Here is a 22873-nt window from a genome sequence, read left to right on the forward strand (position 1 = left end):
AGAAGGAGGGGGGTTTCCTTCTGCATGTGGCAAGTGTGTGCCAGCCCAATGGCTTGTGCATACACTTGCCACATGCAGAAGAAGGAGGGGGGTTTCCTTCTGCATGTGGCAAGTGTGTGCCAGCCCAATGGCCTGTGCATACACTTGCCACATGCAGAAGAAGGAGGGGGGTTTCCTTCTGCATGTGGCAAGTGTGTGCCAGCCCAATGGCTTGTGCATACACTTGCCACATGCAGAAGAAGGAGGGGGGTTTCCTTCTGCATGTGGCAAGTGTGTGCCAGCCCAATGGCTTGTGCATACACTTGCCACATGCAGAAGAAGGAGGGGGGTTTCCTTCTGCATGTGGCAAGTGTGTGCCAGCCCAATGGCTTGTGCATACACTTGCCACATGCAGAAGAAGGAGGGGGGTTTCCTTCTGCATGTGGCAAGTGTGTGCCAGCCCAATGGCTTGTGCATACACTTGCCACATGCAGAAGAAGGAGGGGGGTTTCCTTCTGCATGTGGCAAGTGTGTGCCAGCCCAATGGCCTGTGCAGATGTACTTCTATTTCAACATACAACTTTAAAAAAAAATGAGGCAAAATATCATTTCAAAAAAAGGTTTTTATTCAAATAAACACAAAAAAAAGAAAAAAATCACAAATGCTGGTAGGTGTATCCTGACTGATCGTCCTGGCTTGACCGCGGTGACTTTGAACGTGGATAGCTGATGTCAGGATGCGAGTGGGTGGCTTGGACATGTCGTTCCTGCGCAACCTCATGGTGGTAAGGGGGTCCAGGTAAGTTTGGGGGAGGGAACTGGGTAGGTGGTTGGGAGAAATCAATGGAGGAGTGGGGTGGGAAATAGGAGGGCGTGGACAAGACAGGTGTTGGGTGGCGTTGCGGAGGGGACAAGGTAGGTAGGTGGCGTTGCGGAGGGGGGCGGTATTGAAAGTGGGGTGTTAGCGTTGCTGAGGTCACAGAGGGCATTGGGGGATCAAGAAAAGTGTTGAATGGATCGTTTGATGGTGGCGGGCCACCACTTAGTTTTGCATGCCTATATTGTGTCATGATGGCGAGCACACGATCCATACAAAGCTTTTCTTCAGGTCCCCCAATGTCCTCCAGGATGTAGTATGCAGCACGGCAGAAGGCGGCGCGTGAGTTGCCAGGATCGAGGAACACATCCCCACTGCGCCTCTCCTGCCGCACTTCCTGCAGCAACGCTAACACCCCGTCCTCGTTTTGAGGGACAATACCGCCACCCCTCTGACGCTGATTGCGGCCACGGCCACGCACAGCGCCACGGCCACGCACACATACCTCGTTGCCAAGAACGGGTACCTCGCCACGGCCACGCCCCACACCACTATCGGGAATTTCTTCCACAACACATTCCTGGTCCCTGGATTCCTGTTAAGAAAGAAAAAGGTTCAGTTTGTCACATACATACAATGAAGAAAAGAATGGCAGACAGACTAGACAGACACTAACCTGTATTGTGGATTCATCGCAGACATGAGATCCACTGGATTGGATCGTCATGTCACTGTTTTCAGTGGCAGCACTGGGGGGTCTGTCCTCTGGTTCTTCAACCACCTCCTGACTAGCATCCTGAGTCAGGTCCGCAATATTAGATGTTGTCCTGAAAAATATGTAAAAAAAAAATGGCTGCAGAATAGCAATACATTCACAGAAAACGATGCTCTGAGCACCCCTATATGTAAGTCAAAAATACAGTATGTGCGACTTACTCTCTACTGCTGGCTATCATTGCTTGACGCAGGAATGCCAGGTGGTTGTGGTACACGTGTCTTCTTTTGTGGGAGGCAGCTGCACCACTTGTGTTAGCTTTTTCCTCCTCTGTCAGATCCCTCCTGACCCGATCACGCAGGGACTTCCACCTCTTTTGGAAAATTTTGCCTAAGAAGAAAAGTGAAGTAAGGTTAAAATATGGATTCTTTGTAATTATACAGCACACAAGTCATGCATTTCTGAAAAACTTACTTCTTTCCTTCTTCTCTGCGGTGCTCAATCGGTCCCAGCCTGGTGTTAGGGCTTCAGATATATCCATCCAGGTTTTTGATTTTTTAATCCTGTCACTATAGAAGGGATGGGAGACATCCCACAGCTCTGGATGGGCCTCAACTGCAGAGATAAGCTCTGTCTGACCTATATCAGCAGCCATTGTCCCTCTCTCTCCTGTATGTCCACACAGACACACCCACCCACCCACACGGCTGAGCAAAGGACACTTGGGAAATGTAAAAATGCATTTCCTGTGTTTTTACTCCATTACAGTGACCAATCACATTTCTGAAAATTTCTACAGCTTAATAACGCCGGACGCTGGAAAACGCCGATAAAAACGTTAAATAGCGTTAAATAGCGTCAAGCGCTTTTAACGCTCTAACGCTGGGCCTCAGAACGCGCAGGCCGTGGGTTCTTGTTGCAGCTGAAAAACGCTTAGGCCACTTACAGCTTAAAAACGTCTTTGTGTGCATGAGGCCATAGAATAACATGGAGGGGCGTTTTTAGGCTGCAAGAGGAAAACGTCTGACGCTGCTTACAGCGGCGTTAAAAACGCCCCGTGTGCATGGGGCCTTACAGTGCTGGTCGGAATGCCACCCTTACAGATAGCTAAAAAGATCATTAGTGGCCTGCTGCTGTCTATGTCAAGGAGTGTTATGCCCCGTACACACGCAACGATTATCGGCCGACCGATCGTCTGACTTTTGTCCAGAGTGGTGTTTTGTTGGTTGGAATGTGCCTAGACTGCACACAAATTTTCTCGGCCAACAAAAATCTACTTCTGAAGTGATGTCATGTGCTGGTTTACTTTCCGTGTGTTTTTTCTTCTCTGAGCATGCCCAGTCTTGCTCATCAGATTTTTGTCTGCTGAAATCTGTACTGACTGACGGAAAATCGGCCGTTGTGTTGACGGCCAACAAACATTTTATAGCCTGCACACCAGATTTTTTTCGGCCGAAAAGTCGGAGTCGGTTGTCGGAAGCATCATACTAACAAGCCGAAAATCGGCAGATCGGACGTTGGCCGAAAATTCACGGCCAATTATCAACGCGTGTAGCCCCTGAAGTATACAGTCACCGTTAAATGAAAGGTCAATCACCCAAGGTTAAGGGAACCCCTGGCAATCTCTGGAGGAACCTTAGGGTTTCACAGAACTCTTATTGCGATTGGCTGCCCTACAGGTTAGTTTAGGAATAATAGGTTCAATTTACTAAGCTACAACATTCATTATTTGATATAACAAACCATTTTAGTAATGGCAACTATATATACTGTAGGTAAAATTAAAAAAGCCCTAGGCTGAAAATAACGATCACTATGGTGAATAGAAATCTATCTTATAGCTTAATGTATTAAACCTAAATGCTTGTGAATAGAGGTGCATTACATATTATCACAGTCGATGCCTGTTCACACCAGACTACATTGCCCTTTAACCTGTGTTAACCATGCAGGTGTAACTGGGTGTCATCACAGCCCACTTTTTTTAAATGGGCCCCTGAAGCAGCAAAAACATGTTTTTTTTGTTTTTTTTTTTTACTGTAGCAGAACGCACATTGTGCATTGTTGTGTGCTGTAGCGCAGGTCTGTTCTGCAGAAGCATTGGGATACCATTCAAAATAAACAGCTTCCCAACACACTGTGCTTGGTGCGCTATATTCCGTTAAAGTTTATTTGTTAACAGCAAGAAACACAGAGGCCACCATTGCTCATCTACTTCTAAAAAAGGTTTGTTGCCTGTTTTTAATAGGCATTAATACTTCACTGACCTGAATAAATCATGCAGCAACAATCAAAATGTATCATCTCTATGCTAGTTCGGAGAAAGCAATTCTGAACATGAAGATGAAGAATTAGCATGACCGCCAGTAACGGCATCCTCCATATTTTTCTCATACCCTACTGTTGCTGTAAATGCAAAATTATGCAGGATCTGGGTGCATTTATCTTAATCTGGACTATATGTATTGAACAATGTATTGTTGATTGGGATGTGCCTTAAAAATCCCAACCAACAATAATTTCTTGAAATCGCTCTAATGCGATGTGGCATTGCTTTATTATCCAGACTGGATTACTACTTTCTGGACTATATGTACTACCTCCCTAGGCGCAATAGAGGCTAAGTAACGTATTTGGAAGAAAAAATTGCACCTTTTATTGTGTCCAAATGCAAAAGCATGTGTAGGCAAACAGTTATCTATACCCAGGGAGCAAATGTATGTACTTTACTTTAGTTAGCAGAATGTTCTAATAGCTAAAACATGCTTCTCTTAGATGGACAAGAGTCCTCACTTGGTCAAACCACATAGCAACCACTGCTCATCTCTTCTCAACATGGCCAGCTCCTTTGTTCTCCCTTCTCACATCTTGTTAGATCTACTTCCTGCTACATCACATGACCTTTTTAGACCAACTAAGCAAATTCAGTAGCAACTAAATTAAGGAAGCCCAGCTATTGTCTGAGTAAAACCAGTGGAACACGTAAGTAAACCTTTAACTTCTACGTGGGAGCTCAAACTAATATTGGCATGAAAATCACTATAACTTAATGGTCGTTCCACATGTGCAGAAAATAACTCTAGCTAGTAACGGGCACATATTGGTAGAACGCGCATGACTATATCATAGATGCCAACTTGTTGAATTTAGATGCTCTGTTCTGAGATAACAGCATCACCCTTGTATGAGTTATCTCATAAAACAAAAAAAAAAAAAAGAGGATTAACTGAGAGGATTGCAAGTAGAGGGTACCTGCATGATTAAGGGCAAGACAACCCGCAATGTAGGTAGGATCTGGGTGGGTCCATTCTGAACCTAGGTGTGATCTGAGTGGGAGACTGCTTGGGTGTAATAAAATTTGTTAATGTAGGGAAGATGAAGGTGACACAAAATATTGGGGCTAATATATTCCAGATGTGACATCCAGCTGTTTGTCATCAAACTCTGGAGGCCCCTAGGCAGTGGAAACCTTGGGGCACCCTTTGCAGGTTTCTGAAAGTCTCTTGTGGGTGAACTCTAGTGGGATAACGTCGAACAAAGTGTAGGCAAGATCTGGGTGGCACCATCCTGAAGCTTGGTGTGATCTGAGTGGCAGACTGCCTAGGTGTAATAAAATCTGTTAATGTAGGGAAGGGGAAGGTGACACAAAATATTGGGGTTTTATAATATATTCCAGGTGTGACATCCAGTTGTTTGGCACAGATTTTTGGATACCCCATACAAAAAGATGCAGCCACTGTTTTGGAATTCCGATAGCTGTGGGTTCTGGCTGTCGGAATACAATTGCCGGCAGGAGGATTCTTCCATCCACGCTGTTTACAGTGCCAGAATAAACTCTGGAGGCCCCTAGGAAGTGGAAACCTTGGGTGGGGCACCCTTTGCAGGTTTCTGAAAGTATCTTGTGGGTGCACTCTAGTGCGATAACATTGAGCGAAGTAGTGTGTACATAAGCCGCCAGATGGAGATGACCATCACTACTGTACATTACGTGTACATAGGTCGCACCGAAATGTTTTACGAACTGACAGCTGAAAGAAGATGAGCTTTTAGGAGATAAATTGTAATGTAAACTTTGTCTATGGTTTATGTACTTTAAATTGTTATTTGCTACATTATTTTCTCTATAGTGTCTTTAATATAAAATTTTTGTTTAGCATTGATGGCGAATTAATGGACTTCTTGTTCAGACTAGTGGGGTCTGGCTAGTGTATGGCTAGCTTAGAAAATCCAAGTTGAATGCACAGACATCGATTGTGACATAGAAAAAAAAAACAAAAGGTATATTTATGTCACATGTCAGCATCTTCAAAGTAAAGTCATAATGGGGTATATTAAAAACTGTTGCAAAATAACCCCAATTTCAAGGATGTAGTGTATAAGTCTCAGCATCAACGCCCTAAATCCCAATACAGTGAAGCAGATCAACAATTTACTTCCACTGGACAGAGGCAGCAATCCCACATATGCTTTCGCTGCCCACTAGCAGCTGGTTCAAGAGGGAAAAATTGATTATTTGGCCTAACGTTGAAAAAAAAAAAAGTATACACGCACTAAGACAGGACAGTGCAAAAATCCATAGTAATGCTAGACTGCGGATAAGTATTCATTATTGGATTGGAAAGTAGAGATTGGATTGATGTGTGTGTTGAGCAAATGTTTATTAGACGCGGAGCTCTTCCGGACATGCTTTATAGGATTTTATGTTTTGTTAGGTACTGTGGATTTTAAAAGTAGATAATCATCAAAGTGCTGAAGATGAGCTTTAATGAAGGGTTGCCGGAGATATTTCCACATGATTCCCAAGATAAATGTATTTGTGATATCTGACTTCCTCCCTTTTCTTTTTAATTAAATAATTTTCAAAGAATAAGTTAAAAAAAAAAAAAAAAAAGGACACCAACAGGAGACAGAGATGCATGCCATATGTTCTGTTAAACAGCATATAAATGCAAACAAATTATAAGACAGCACTAAATCCCCTAAAAAAATAAAATATATAATTCCAATGTGTCATAAACAAGTCTTGTGTTTCATACTACGCATGTGCAAACATATACAATGTATAAATGTGCTTAACATGCAACATAGTGCAATAATAATAAGCAGCGTACATGTGCAAATAAAACTTAAAATATATAAAAATAAAACCAATTAAATTTAATGTGTCATAAACAATTCATGCGTATTTAAAAACATATGTCATAATAAATGCGCATGAAGTGCAGCCAATTGTAGTGTCAAACAACACACGTGCCTATATAATTAAAAAAACAAAAAGGGAAAATATGTAGCAAAGTCCTAAAAAGTTTGATAAATTAAAGTGATACAATAAAAGTCCACTACTTCTGTGAAAATAATAATCCAATGAAAAATCATGCCAAGCAGTCCTCTGTCCCAATGTAGGGTGTTTCAAAAAGCCCCAATGGAAAAATGGCGCTTACCCCAATGCCATGACCCCCGATTTCAGAGCAGTCATGACAAATCTGTTTGCATTAGCCATTCAGCGCACAAGTTCGCTTCAGCACATCAGGTGTTAGAACTGCAGCTCATATTTATGACCACTAAAGTGGTCGTTAGGAATTGATAGGCCCAGGTAAAATGAGAGAAGATGGAGTGAAGAGTTACTGCTTTGTATTCAGCTTAGTGTGGACTTATTCTGCACAGCGAAGCTGTTGAGCTGCCAAATCTTTAAGAATAGCCCCAACCATTAAACCCTTGAATCTCTGCCACTGACTACCAGGGCCATCTTACCGAATGGGCTCGCTGGGCAGTTGCCCGGGTGCCCTACTTGCCCGAGGGGCCCCACCTACCCTGCCCCAGCCAAGCATTAGTCCCGATTCCCGTGTGCATTCTGCCGCCGAACTTGGCAGGTGGCAAGCGCCTGTCGACCCTGCGTTGCTGTCAGGCCACTTGGGCCATGGAGGGGGAGCCCACAACTGCAAGAATGCCTGTCTGCCTCCATTGGAACAGGCACAGACAGGACAGTCGAGTCTGACTCCCGTCTGTGTGTGTTCAGTGGACCTAGGCACCAAACTTGGAAGCGGTCATTAGCCTGGCACTGCTGTACCAATAAATATAGCCTTATCGATAATTTGCATTTTTATTCGTGTGGGTGATTGTGTAGGCAGGGCCCCAGTGCACTGCATTGCCCGTGGCCCTTTAATGCTCTTAAGATGACACTGCTGACTACAGCAAAGTGAGTGTGATATCCCATAGCCGGCAACAGTCACTTCCTCTCCTATACACTATATTTCTGTCCATGTATTTAGAAGGGGACCAGTATATGGAGGGATATGGTGCAAAAGGATAATTAGAGCTCTTAGCCTATAACTGAATTTTTTTCTAAAAACATTCTAAAATGTCTGGAGAAGTATGTGCCCACAGCATTGTACCCCAATGATTGCAGAGTGCCACAGCATTGTACCCCAATAAATGCAGAGTGCCACAGCATTGTATCCCAATAAATGCAGAGTGCCCACAATGCTGTGGCACTCTGCAATCATTGGGGTACAATGCTGTGGCACTCTGCAATCATCGGGGGACAATGCTGTGGGCAATCTGCAATCATTGGGGACAATGCTGTGGGCACTCTGCAATCATTGGGGACAATGCTGTGGCGCTCTGCAGTGATTGGGGACAATGCTGAGGCGCTCTGCATTGAAAGGGGCATGCACGCTGAACTCTGCATTGTGGGGGCACAGCACAGTGTTCATTGCATTGAAGGGGGCACAGCACAGTGTTTATTGCATTGAAGGGGGCACAGCACATTTTTTTTTGCATTGAAGGGGGCACAGCACAGTGTTTATTGCATTGAAGGGGGCACAGCACAGTGTTTATTGCATTGAAGGAGGCACAGCACAGTGTTTATTGAATTGAAGGGGGCACAGCACAGTGTTTATTGCATTGAAGGGGGCACAGCACAGTGTTCATTGCATTGAAGGGGGCACAGCACAGTGTTCATTGCATTGAAGGGGGCACAGCACAGTGTTCATTGCATTGACGGGGGCACAGCACAGTGTTTATTGCATTGAAGGGGGCACAGCACAGTGTTTATTACATTGAAGGGGGCACAGCACAGTGTTTATTGCATTGAAGGGGGCACAGCACAGTGTTTATTGCATTGAAGGGGGCACAGCACAGTGTTCATTGCATTGAAGGGGGCACAGCACAGTGTTCATTGCATTGAAGGGGGCACAGCACAGTGTTTATTGCATTGAAGGGGGCACAGCACAGTGTTCATTGCATTGAAGGGGGCACAGCACAGTGTTCATTGCATTGAAGGGGGCACAGCACAGTGTTTATTGCATTGAAGGGGGCACAGCACAGTGTTTATTGCATTGAAGGGGGCACAGCACAGTGTTCATTGCATTGAAGGGGGCACAGCTTCAAAGTCACGCAATTTTTTTACTGCGTTTTTTGGCGCGAAGCAATACCTATTACATTTTTCTTTTGCGCCCCCCCCCCAAAAATTTTGAGCACCAGCCGCCACTGTTTCAGAGAGTCCTGTATTTCACAAAAGTTATTTGTGGGTTTTTCTTTGCATCCTGAACAATTTTCCTGGTAGTTGCGGCTGAAATTGTAGCTGGTCTACCTGACCGTGGTTTGGTTTCAACAGAACCCCTCATTTTCCACTTCTTGATTTGAGTTTGAACACTGCTGATTGGCATTCTCAATTCCTTGGATACCTTTTTATATCCCTTTGTAAAATTCAACTACCCTTTCCTGCAGATCCTTTAACAATTATTTTGCTTTCCCCATGACTCAGAATCCAGAAACGTCATTGCAGCACTGGATGAAAGATGCAAGGGTCTGTCAGGAGTCCAGAAACTCACTGACCTTTTATATACACACACACTAATTACAATCAAACACATCACAGGTGAGGATGGTTACCTTTTAATAGCTATTCAAACCCGTTTGTGTCAACTTGTGTGCATGTTACCAGGCAAAAATAACCAGGGTATGTAAACTTTTGATCAGGGTCATTTGGGTAGTTTCTGTTGTCATTATGATTTAAAAAGAGTAAACACAGCTGATTGATAATAAATGGCTTCAGCCAAACACTAACCATGAGTGAAAGAAAAGTTTTTGGGTTATCATTCATGTTCTTGGAAAAATGGCCAAGAAATCATAAATTCTGCCAGGGTATGTCAACTTATGAGCACAACTGTATGAATATTTATATATATATATATATATATATATATATATATATATATATAGTATCTCACAAAAGTGAGTACTCCCCTCACATATTTTTTTAAATTTTTCATTTTTAAACTTAGGAGCACAACTGTATATTTACCTATGTGCACTGCTTGTTCTTACAAATGTTTGTTGCACTTTAAATAAATTTATACATTGTATATGTTTGCACACACATAGTATGAAACACATGACTTATTTATGACACATTGGACTTATAGGATTTATTTTATTTTTGGGGGATTTAGAGACCGTTCACACTGGGGCGACCTGTCAGGCGACCTGGTCGCCTGACAGGTCGCCGTAGGTCGCCTGCCATAGAGTAGCTGTGGACCCGTTCTAATAGGAGCGACACAAGTCACAAAAAGGGTCCGGAGCTTCTTTGGGGCGACCTGGAGCGACCTGCATTGACTTCAATTATATGAAGTCCATGCCGGCCGCTCCGAGGTCGAGCTGCGGTCGCCCCGGCAAGTAGCGTCGCCCCAGTGTGAACGGGGTCTTAGAGCTGCCTTATTTGTTTGTTTTATTTTTATGTTTTTTTTTTTTTTTTTTTTTTTTTTTTTTTTTTTTTTTTAAATCAGAACATATGGCAGGCAGCTCTGTCTCCTATTACTGTTCTCGTAAACACTGTCTTTTTTATTTGCTCTTTGAATATTAGTTAATTAAAAAGAAACGGGAGGAAGTCGGATCACACAAATACATTTATCTTGGGAGTCATATGCAAATATCAGTGGCAACCCTTCATTAAAGCTCATCTTCAGCAATTTGACAGTTATTTACTTTTAATTAGCTATTATTCTTTTAAGTCAAGATAGTAAAATGACTCTAATATGTTGCAAAATAAGCACAGCAGAGGTTCTAACCCTTCCCCCTTACCAGATACGAACAAGAATCATTTTAGCTGAAGACGGATTTAAGTGCTACAGGCTCTGTGTTTTTCAAATAATGCACAGATGGTTTTCAGCTCAGGTAAAGTGTCAATACGTTTTGACGTTTGCATTCCCTAAAGGAATCAATGATCTCTCCAAAGTAAACATTTTATCCCAAGGACAGAATGGGAAAGAGGCTTCACTAAATGCAGACCGGGGGGGGTGCACTGGGGTAGTCTACTACTAAAGATTTACTTTGCAAAGAGTTCCCAATCATGTGCAAGGAAAATTAACCACTTTAAGACCGGAGGATTTGGCTGCTCAATGACCAGGCCCTATTTTGCGATTCAGCACTGCGTGATTTTAACGGACAATTGCGCGGTCGTGCGACGCTGTACCCAAATGAAATTGACGTCCTTTTTTTCCCACAAACAGAGCTTTCTTTTGTTGGTATTTGATCACCTGTGCGATTTTTATTTTTTGCACTATAATCAAAAAAAGAGCGACAATTTTGAAAAAAAAAATATTTTTCAATTTTTTTTATATGAAATTCTCCAAAAAATGTAAAAATCAAAATTTTTTAACATTTGAAGGCCAAATTGTTTTCTGCTACATATTTTTGGTAAAAAAAATAGCAATAAGCGTATTTTGATTGGTTTGCACAAAAGTTATTGCATTTACTAACTACGGAAAAGATTTATGTCATTTTTGTTTTTTTTAACTAGTAATGGCGGTGATCTGCGATTTTTTTTTTTTTTTTTTTTTTTTTTGCGGGACTGCGACATAGTGGCGGACAGATCGGACCCCTGACTGACATTTTTGACACTTTTCAGGGTACCAGTGACATTACTGTCACATTACTGTCACTATCAGTAGTTCGTTATCAGTTTTTGCAGATGACACAAAATTGGCCAGGGCAATAACTGCACAGCATGAAGCAGATATCCTACAGAATGACCTGGACAAAATAACGGAGTGGGCAACGACATGGCAAATGAGGTTTAATGTGGAGAAGTGTAAGGTTTTGCACTTGGGGACTAGAAACATTAAAGCACAATACACATTAGGAGGGGATGGGGAACCCTTAGGGGAATCAAAACTGGAGAAGGATCTGGGAGTCTTGGTTGATGATAGATTAGGCAACAGCATGCAATGTCAAGCGGCAGCTGCCAAAGCCAGCAGATTATTAGCATGCATAAAAAAAGGGATGTATTCCAGAGATAAGACTATAATCCTTCCACTTTATAAAACTCTGGTCCGACCGCATCTGGAGTATTCTGTCCAGTTCTGGTCGCCAGTCCTCAGGAGGGATGTGTTGGAGCTGGAGAGAGTCCAGAGAAGGGCAACTAAAATGATTAGGGGATTGGAGGACCTTAACTATGAAGAGCGTCTGCAATCGCTCGATTTATTCTCCCTGGAGAAGAAATGTCTGAGGGGGGGACATGATAGCAATTTATAAATATCTTAATGGGGATCTCAGCTTAGAAAAAAAGCTGTTCATTCGAAGGGATTGCATGAGGACTCGAGGACATACAATGCGATTAGAGGAGAAGCGTTTTAAGCTCAGGCAACGAGGGGGGTTCTTTATTGTTAGGGCTACAAGATTGTGGAATTCTCTACCACAAGAGGTGGTTTCTGCGGGAAGTATGGTGGCTTTCAAAAGACTCTTAGACTTACATCTCAAGGATCAGGACATTAAGGGATATGTGAGATGTGTCAGCCACACACACCTACACAGGTTGAACTGGATGGACTATTGTCTTTATTCAACCTCACCTACTATGTAACTATGTACTACAGTAATCAGTGCTATACATATGCATGGTTAACTTGGTGGGGTTAACTTGGTGATCAAGGGGTTAAGTGTGTCCCTAGGGGCGTGACTCTAACTTTAGGGGGCGTGGCTAGTCAAGTAATCACAGAGACATATGATCCTACATAGCAGGATCGCATAGCCTCTGTCATTACTTCAGGGAGAATGACAGACGGCTGTGTTTACATCAGCCGTCTGTCTTTCTCCCTCTCCTGAGGGAGATTGGGAGTGGCCGGCGGACATCGGAGCCACCGGTCACACGCGCTGGCTAGGCAGGGAACGAGCTGGTGTGGGAGGGCGTGCAGGTGAGCGGTGTACCCCTACGTCACTTTGCCTGTAGGGCGCTGACTGGCGCAGTATATAGTTGTGTGGCGGTCGGCAAGTGGTTAAAGGAGATCTATGACCACAGCATACACTTTCATTGTAGAACATCAGCATTGTAATACCAATACTAACAACTGTTTTTTTTTTTTTTTTTTTAACAACCCAATGTAAGCTTCCTTGAAAAATCTCCTTTTATTTTGGGAGTGCTGCTTGTCCGCTGGCTGTCTCCTCCCACAACTTCTTAAATTCCCTGCATGCTTTGCAGCTTCTCCTCTGCTGTTTACTTTCAGTTTCTAAGGACTACACATCCCATAGTACCTTACTACCTCAAACAGTGATTCCTGTATGTACTCCGCCTCCTGAAACTCCTCCTCTCAGTACCTCTGTTTTTTAGAAGGCAAGCTCTGTGAGATGTGTGACACACCAGTGCCTTTTCATAGGACATAGTGAATATGTGTCAAAGAATTCCAGGAAGTAAATGTGTGGGGGGTTTCACAAAGTAAGTTTGCAAACTTCAAGATGCTTTAGAGTAATTGGAGTAGGCTAGAAATAATAGAAATGTGATGTGGAAATAGATGTGGACATTATTTTATATTTTGAACATAGATACACTTTAACCTCTTCCTGAATGCACTATAGCAGAATGATGGCTACAGCGCCATCACACATTTCCAGGAGAGTGTCTATTGAGGTCCTTCCAGAACCCTGCCTCCCTGCACGCCCCCTAGAATGCGAATTGGGAGCACTCTGTGATCACAGAGGCTCTTTACCATGTGATCAGCTGTGTCCAATCACAGCTGATCACAGTGTAAACCGGATTTGCTGGTTATCGACAATCCACATGGGACATCTACACTGATAATCAGGTCACTGATCATCAGTGTCCTGATCATCTCTGCAGCCCCAATCAGTGGCAATCAGTGCCCATCAGTGCTGCTTGTCAGTGCCTATCAGTGTCCATGAGTGTTGCCTATCAGTGCCCATCATTGCCACATATTAGTGCAGCCTCATTAGTGCCAACTCATCAGTGCCCATCAGTGCAGTCTATCAGTGCCCATCAGTTTTTCAAAATTGTTGGTCTTTTTTCATTTGTTTAGCAAAAAATAAACTCAATGGTGATTAAATACCACCAAAGGAAAGCTCTATCTGCCCAAAAAAAAATGATAAAAGCTTTGTTTGGGTACAGTATTGTATGACCGCACAATTGTCTTTTAACCACTTTAAGACCGGAAGGATTTGCTCCCTTCCTGACCAGGCCCTATTTTGCGATTCGGCACTGCGTTACTTTAACGGACAGTTGCGCGGTCGTGCGATGTTGTACCCAAACTAAATTTACGTCCTTTAATCCCACAAACAGAGCTTTCTTTTGGTGGTATTTGATCACCTGTGCGATTTTTATTTTTTGCGCTATAAACAAAAAAAGAGCGACAATTTTGAAAAAAAATAAAAACAATATTTTTCACATTCTGCTATATAACATTCCCCAAAAAAAAAAATTAAAAATCAAAATTTTTTAACATTTTAGGCCATTTTGTTTTCTGCTACATATTTTTGGTAAAAGAAATCCCAATAAGCATATTTTAATTGGTTTGCGCAAAAGTTATCGCGTCTACTATCTACGGGATAGAGTTATGTCATTTTTATTGTTTATTTTACTAGTAATGGCTGCGATCTGCAATTTTTTGCGAGACTGCAACATTGTGGCGGACAGGTCGAACCCCTAACTGACACTTTTGGGGGGACTAGTGACATTACTACAGTAATCAGTGCTATAAATATGCACTGTTATTGTACTAATGACATGGGCAGGAAAGGGGTTAACACTGTAGGTGGTCAAGGGGTTAAATGTATGCCTCATGCTTACTGACGTGTGTGGGGGGAGGGGGTTCTGTGACACAGACAGAGATCGCAGGTTCAGCTATGCTGAATCCTGTGATCTGTCCCTGCCTGTCACAGTTGTGTAAACAAAGTGGGCGGATTTCCTCAGTCATTCCCTGACGATCGGAGAAGAGAGGTGGTGATCACCGCTACTCCTCCCCTGGCCTGACTCCCGCTGTGTCTAAACACAGCGGGAGCGAGCCTCCGGCGCCACCGAGAGAGGGAGGCCTAGGTCGCCAGACCCAGCCGAGCCGCTCTGCTGCAGTAGCAGCAACGTGAGCGGTCGGCAAGTGGTTAAAGGGTAACTCCACTTTAGTGGGGAAAAAAATCAGCAAATAAAGAAAAAACAATACAGTGTATACAATTGCGATACAAATCAAATTGTAATGGAATATTATTAAAAATTACCTTTTGCAAGGACCCATAACTAACATTTTTGACACTTTTGGGGGACCAGTGACATTACTACAGTAATCAGTGTTAAAAAAAATGCACTGTAACTGTAATAATGACACTGGCAGGGAAGGGGTTAACCCTGTGGGTGATCAAGGGGTTAAATGTGAGCCTAGGGGAGTGATTCTAACTGTGGGGGGCGTGGCTTCTGAGCTGACCATGTGATCCTATATAGCAGGATCACATGAGCTCTGTGATCATCCCAGGGAGAAGGACGGTCGGCTGTCCTCCTCTCTCAGTGGGGACCGATTGCGGGTGTCAGGCGGCAATCGGAGCCGCCTGACACACGCATTGGCTTCCCCGCTGATGAGCTCGCCCCCTAGACTCCCGAGAGCGAGCGCCGTACATGTACGGCGATTTGCCTGGGGGCGGATGCCTGCCGCAGTACATCTGCAGCGGGCAGTCATCAACTGGTTAAAGTGTGACAGCACCGAAAGCTGAAAAATAGCCTGGGCAGGAAAGGGGTAAAAGTGCCCACTGGAAAGTAGTTAAGGAAAGAGGATATTTAGCTTCTGCAGGAAAAATGCCGATATATTGAAATTGTCAAGGTGTCAGCTTTTTATGACAAAATAACCTAAAATATATAAATAAATCGAAAATATATTGAAATAGATGAATGCCTGGACTGATATTCAAAACTGCAAATAAAACATGTCCTATCCTGTATTTCTAATACAATACTTTGAATGTCTTTACACAAATAAGATGAAAGTCAACTATATTTTTTTCCTTCTTAGTCAACCCCTTGTTCTCATTGTCTTTGACTGTAAGCATCAAAGGAATAAATCAGTCATGTTGCACATATACCAATAGCTGCCTATTAGCTCTCTCTCTGCAATGCTTGAAAACCAATACCCTAATTTAGTCCCGCTGTGTAAATATATTGTACAACAAACAGCATCTTGCTTTCCTTATATTGATTTACTTCTGGTGTTACTAATTGCAATGCTAAAAAGTATCTTCATTTGTGCTGTTTAAGTCACCCCTGTATACGTCTGTGGGATTTGTATCCCAGAAGAGGAAATAGAGTTTATTAACAGGAATCAAAGATTAGTGGGAGTTTTCTCTTAGTAGAATTATCCCTTATGAATTAAATGCAAATACTGTTGCATTTTAAGACTCCGTTCACACTGGGGCGACCTGTCAGGCGACCTGGTCACCTGACAGGTCGCCGTAGGTCGCCTGCCATAGAGTAGCTGTGGACCCGTTCTAACAGGAGCGACACAAGTCGCTCCGACTTAGAAAAAGTCCGGAGCTTCTTTGGGGCGACCTGGAGCGACCTTCATTGACTTCAATAATATGAAGTCCGGGCCCGGCCGCTCCGAGGTCGCGGTGCGAGCTGCGCACCGCGACCTGTGAGGTCGCCCGACAAGTAGCGTCACCCCAGTGTGAACGGGGTCTAAAGGGAATCCATAATTTTCTTTTTAGAAGAAGCAGCCACACATTTTCAAGAACCTTAGTCACAAAATTAAAATGTTAAAACAGGCAGGCTTTTTAAATTTGAAATAAAAAAATAAATAAAAGTTATAGGTATGAATATTGTGACAGAAGAGTTCCTATTGGTCTCTTTGCCATAAACCTTTCTCCATGACTGTAGCATTTATGTACACTGAGTTGCACATGTGCTGTGATGATGTGACTCCTGAGTGCATGTGCAAGTCATGTCCAAACAAGTGGTCAAAGAATTGAAACCCGGATAAAAGACCAGGACAGTGCCCGTGACTGATGGGAGCAGGGCCGGGACAAGGGTAGCAGGAGGGGTGGCTGCCCTGGGCACAATGGTTTATTGCAGGGATGGGACCCTAACCCTGAGACAGGGGGGGGGGCGCAGTTTGGCATCTTTGCCCTGGGCACTGGATGACCTTGTCCCGTCACTGGAGGGGATTGCCAGGTAAGAGTTTGCCAGGAAAGAGTTTGCTAATATGCTGTGCAAACTAGCACAATATGATTAACATCACTTGATGCCCAAATTTAAACAAATGGCAGAGGTTAATTTCCACTTTATGGTATATATATATATATATATATATATATAGCCAAATGGAATGGTTCTAACCACTGTTTTCTGAATAGGTGCTGGTAATGCACTAGCAAAAACAAGTTGGGGATCATATTGGTTCTATCAGTAAAGGTTTATTTTACATTTCTTTTTTTTTTAGGGGCAGAGGTTGCAGATAAAATTGTGCACTTAAAGTGGTTATAAGGCCTAAATATTTTTACCTTAATGCATTCTTTGCATTAGGGTAAAAAATGGTTATGCATCAGTATCCCCCCGCCACCCCTTTTTCTTACCTGAGCCCTGAGGAATTCAGCGCTGTGCCCATCCGCAGCTCTTCTTTCCCCTTATTTCTGCTTTCACAGGGTTTGCCAATGGCTCCCACTGCTGTCAATCAAAGCCAGTGACTAGGGAGCAGGGTGAGTCCCATAGCCTGTGTCTATAAACCCAGACATCAAGACTCTGGAGCAAGCCCGTAAAAGTGCCCCCATAGAAAGCACTTTTCTATGGGGGCATTTGCTGGTGGGGGACCGGAGAGGGGGGGGGGGGGTTCAGCAATTCCATTGCTCAGAGCAAGTAAGCATAGACAGGTTTAGTATTAGTAAATGCCATTTTCTCTAGTACTCATTGACAGACGTAGTCCTCGGTGATACAGCACCTTCGGGTTATGTTGCCTCCACAGGAGCAGGACTAGACAGGAAATTAAAAAGCTCTGGCCACACCCTAGGGGCAGTCCCAGAGGGCATATCCTCTCTCTCTCTGCCTCAGCAAATCAGAACTGGCTGCATTATCATGCCAGTCCCCATACCTAGTGATTCATAGGGATAAGGTAGTACTTCATCCTAAGCCATCTTTTCTTCCTAAGGTGGTTTCAGATTTTCATCTGAATGAAGATATTGTACTACCTTCCTTGTGTCCTCAGCCCAAGCATCATCGGGAACATGCGTTGCATTCCTTAGATGTGGTTCGGGCAATCAGGGTATACCTGAAAGCTACGGAATCATTCCGTAAGACGGATTCACTTTTTGTGATCACGGATGGCCCCAGAAAGGGTTTGCCTGCATCTGCCGCGACCATTGCCAAATGGATTAGACAAACGGTGGTACAGGCTTATTCTATTAAGGGTCAGAGTCCTCCGTTCCCTGTTAGGGCGCACTCCACTCGAGCGCTCAGTACTTCCTGGGCCTTTCGCCATCAGGCGTCAGTGGTCCAGGTATGTAAGGCGGCCACCTGGTCGTCGGTACATACCTTTACAAAATTCTATAAAATTGATGTGACGGCATCGGCGGATGCCTCATTTGGCCGCAAGGTTTTGCAGGCCGCAATTTGAGGAGACCGGTGGTCTACCTCGAGGGTTTTTTTCTGTTTGAAAAAAAAAAAAAAAAAAAAAAAAAAAATTTTCTCTTTTTTGTTGAGTCTCATCATTAAGGATGAGCATTGTAAACTTCTAGTTGGCACCGGTTGGGCCTTCTAGATTGGGATTTGATTTCCATTTTCCCACCCCTCATTTGTGATACTGCTCTGGGACGTCCCGAAGGTGCTGTATCACCGAGGACTACGTCTGTCAATGAGCGCTAGAGAAAAATGGATTTTTGTAAGATCTTACCGTAAAATCCTTTTCTCTTAGCTCATTGACAGACGTAGTCCCCGCCCCTCTGTTTTTTGAGTTGGGTTGGGTTAAAATCTCTAAAGACTGCTTTTTCACATAACTGATTTGCTGAGGCAGAGAGAGAGAGGATATGCCCTCTGGGACTGCCCCTAGGGTGTGGCCAGAGCTTTTTAATTTCCTGTCTAGTCCTGCTCCTGTGGAGGCAACATAACCCGAAGGTGCTGTATCACCGAGGACTACGTCTGTCAATGAGCTAAGAGAAAAGGATTTTACGGTAAGATCTTACAAAAATCCATTTTTTTTTATCTTTAAAGGTTAATAAAATAATTGGTACTGATAGTATTCATCCCAGAGAATCTTAAAAAATGTTGTAATGTTGTTGGACCATTAACTGATTTTTTGTTCATATATTGAACCCCATGGTTCTGTTCTTGGACCTCTCTTATTCTTGATCTACACCTCCTTCCTGGATCAGCTGATAGCCTCCCATGGCTTTAAATGCTATTTTTATACTGATGACGCTAAAATCTATCTTTTCAATGTCACAGTTCACTCCATCAGCCTCCTCGTGCATTTACTGATGGACCTTTCAGTCTGGCTGTCACACAACATCCTCAAACTCAATCTATCCAAAACCGAGCTCATAATATTTCCTCCCCCACATGCCCCTTCCCCTGACATCTGTGTCAAGATTAATGGCCCAACTAATGCCAGGGTGCTAGGCTGCTTCTGGACTCTGAACTCTCCTTTTCTGCCGCCTCAACCTCCGCAACATCTCCAAAATACGCCCCTTCCTAACCAATGACACCACAAAGCTCCTAAAGACAAAGACACCAAAGACACTCCCCTTGATTACTGCAACTCCCTCCTCATTGCATTATCTTTACATCGGCTTTCATCCCTTCAGTCCATCATCAATGATGCTGCCAGACTTATCCATCCATTTAGTGTCTGTAAATTTCTTCACTGGCTTCCATTCACACAACGAATACAATTTAAAAATACTAACAACAACTTGCAAAGCCATCTATACCTCGGAACCTAGCTACATCACCAACCTAGTCTCAAAATACCAACCAAATCATTCTCCCAGGACCTCCTGCTTTCTAGCTCCCTCATCACCTTCTCATATGCTTGCCTCTAGAACTTCTTTAGAGCCTCTCCCATCCTCTTGAACTCTCTACCTCAATCTGTCTCTGCTACTCTAGCCACTTTTTGGCGATCCCTGAAAACCTTTCTCTTCAGAGAAGCCTATCCTGCCCCCCCCTAACAAATGTACTTTCATTTTCTCCATCATCTCTTCCCCCACAGGTATTACTTTTGTATCACATGACTCTTCCTTTTTACATTTTAAGCTCTGACGACCAGAGCCCCTCCTTTATTGAATTGTTTTGTAACTGTACTGTCTGCCCTCATGTTGTAAAGCGCTGCACAAACTGTTGACCCTATATAAATCCTGAATAATAACCTCTTCTAACAAGAGAAGTTCCCCATGACTGGTGGACATTTAACCTTTTGGTGTTGAGAGTATGCAAATATACAGCCTCTTGGCAGGTGGGACTTGATGCCGAGAGGCCACATATTAGCGTACCTAAATGTAAACAACGTGTGCCAAAAGCATGCCCTGTGCGCTTCAAGCACAGTTACCAGCACCTAACGGAAACTTTCCAATCATGTGACCGCTGTGACAGCCAATCATGGATGTCACATGATCATAAACCCCACCTCCCAACATCAGAAACCCCTGAAAGGGCCCAGAGGTGTCGGCCTTAAGGGCTATTTATGGTACCTGTCTAAAAGAAGGGTAATGAGGAAAAAGGTGGCAGGTACAGGCCAGTGACTTTAATTTCTGTAGTAGTAAAATTATTATGATCACTCCTTAGGCCCCTTGCACACTGGGCCATCCAGCTCCAGCATGTCCCTCCCAGATGCAAGACTTCTGTGCTTTGGACCTTCATCCCTGAACACGCATTCCCTAAACTCTGATACTACTCAGTGCGGCATTCGGCCCCATCCAGCCACAGCATGCTATAGATACTTTGTGTGCATCCATCCATGATCACCTCAGGTAATCTCTGGCTGTGTAAACAGTCACAAATAGCTACTATCCACACATAGCTATCAACCCCAGTCACAGTGATCAGTAGTTTCTTGCAGTTGGGATTTGCAGCACGCCTAAATGCCCATGCAAATGGAACCTAATTGTTAATACAGTTTCCTGTCATAAAAATTGTATATACTTTAATGCTCATGGGATATAAAAAGTATTCCATTGCCAACAATATTCTTCCCTGGAAACATCACAATGCTTGGGGATGTATCAAAGAAAAATTCATACTATTCTTTGTAGCATGTTGTATATTTTCATTTTATATATATATATATATATATGGGGTGCGCACATGTGAGTTTCCCAAACGGATGGGGACCGACGTTCCTCTCTAATAAAATAAAGTTTTATATACAAAAACTACTTTTATTAGAAATCAAATGATAAAACCTGAAACATTCGCAAGGTTATGGAATGACTGGAATTTTACTTAAACTGTAGATGAATGACACCACCGAAGGTAAAATGGTCGCTTCCACTGTGCTGCTATGTAACAAGTCCTCCTCTTGTTCTCTCGCACAGTGGGAAGAGATCACAGTAAATGGTTAGGATTGCTACTTAAGCCACAGACTAACATTTGTAACATATACAGATCCTTTGTTAATAATTGATCAGCACACCAGCTTTAAATGAGGTTTTACCTGTGCTTGATTAAACAAGATTAAAGTAAACTGTGGTTTTGCTCGGGAAAACATTTCTGAAATTCTGGCTGATCTCCCAGCACAGCGCATCAATATGCTTCCGTTAGCCAAACCTTTGGGACTTTCGTCGAACTCCTAGCGAGCAGCTTTGGTGTTCTTAGGGTTGTCATGGAAACTGTTGCCAGAGAATACAAGCTCTCATTACCTTGGAAACTGTGATGGGGAGATAATAACGCAGGTGTCTGTTGTTTTTGGAAATCTTGGCCAAAAAAAATTACTACCAGCAGACTTTTGAGATCTCACACTGATATCAGCCTGTCTTCATACAAGAGAAGAGACCGATCCATCAAAAATGTTAAAACTTTAAAAGAAACTTATCTTTTAGGCCCCTTTTACACTTGTGATTTGTCCTGCGACTCGGGACTGCAAAGTCGCATGACAAGTCATACTCCATGATTTCCTAGGAGTACCGTTCATATCTATGTGCCTTCATGTTGCAACGACTTCAAAGTAGTCCCTGCACTACTTTGGGCCGATTTTAATGTGTTTTGAGGTTCATAGACATAGGCATTGATTCATGTCCAGTCAAAATCACGGCAAACAAATTGCGGTAAAACTTTTAGGTTGCATAAGTGTGAGAGGAGCCTTCGTTTGTTACTCAGAATAAAATGGAAAAAAATTTTAGTTAAAAACGGGAAAGAGTTTAAACCTTTTATATAGTATATAAAAACATTTTTAAAATTATACTATATTGTCAAAATTATTGGGATGCCTGCCTTAACATGAACATACATGAACTTTAATGGCATCCCAGTCTTAGTCCGCAGGGGTCAAAATTGAGTTGACCCACGCTTTGCAGCTATAACAGCTTCAACTCTTCTGAGAAGGCTGTCCACAAGGTTTAGGAGTGTGTCTATGGGAATGTTGGATCATTCCTCCAGAAGCGCATTTGTGAGCTTAGGCGCTGATGTTGGACCAGAAGGGCAGGCTAACAGTCTCCGCTCTAAATCCTCCCAGAGGTGTTCTGTCGGGTTGAGGTCAGGACTCTGTGCAGGTCAGTCAAGTTCCTCCACCCCAATCTTGCTCATCCATGTCTTTATGGACCTTGGTTTGTGCACTGGTGCGCAGTCATGTTGGAACAGGAGGGGGTCATCCCCAAACTGTTCCCACAAAATTTGGAGTATGAAAATGTCTTGGTATGCTGATGCCTTAAGTTTCCTTCACTGGAACTAAGGAGTGGAACTAAAGGGCCAAGCCCAACCCCTGAAAAACAACCCCACACCATAATCCCCCCCAGTAACGGCTGGTGCTCAAAATTTTTTTTTTGGGGGGGGGGTTAGCAAGTCAATGCCAAAGCCAATGCCAACCCCCGGCCACGACGGAAGCGTATAGAGGCCTCCTTACCCTAGAAGGCAGATGACAAGGATCTGGGGTAGGGCTGCTGCTTCACGCTCCAAGTACCCC

General features: G+C 43.4%; 1 protein-coding gene across 1 annotated transcript in view; it reads left to right on the plus strand.

The window, feature by feature from the left end:
- SHANK1 (SH3 and multiple ankyrin repeat domains 1) overlaps window positions 1–22873 on the plus strand; it is a 964213-nt gene that overhangs the window by 401239 nt on the left and 540101 nt on the right. The window lies entirely within an intron of this gene.

The sequence above is a fragment of the Pelophylax lessonae genome (assembly GCF_965119305.1).
Source record: "Pelophylax lessonae genome assembly, chromosome: 12".
In the NCBI taxonomy this organism is placed as follows: domain Eukaryota; kingdom Metazoa; phylum Chordata; class Amphibia; order Anura; family Ranidae; genus Pelophylax; species Pelophylax lessonae.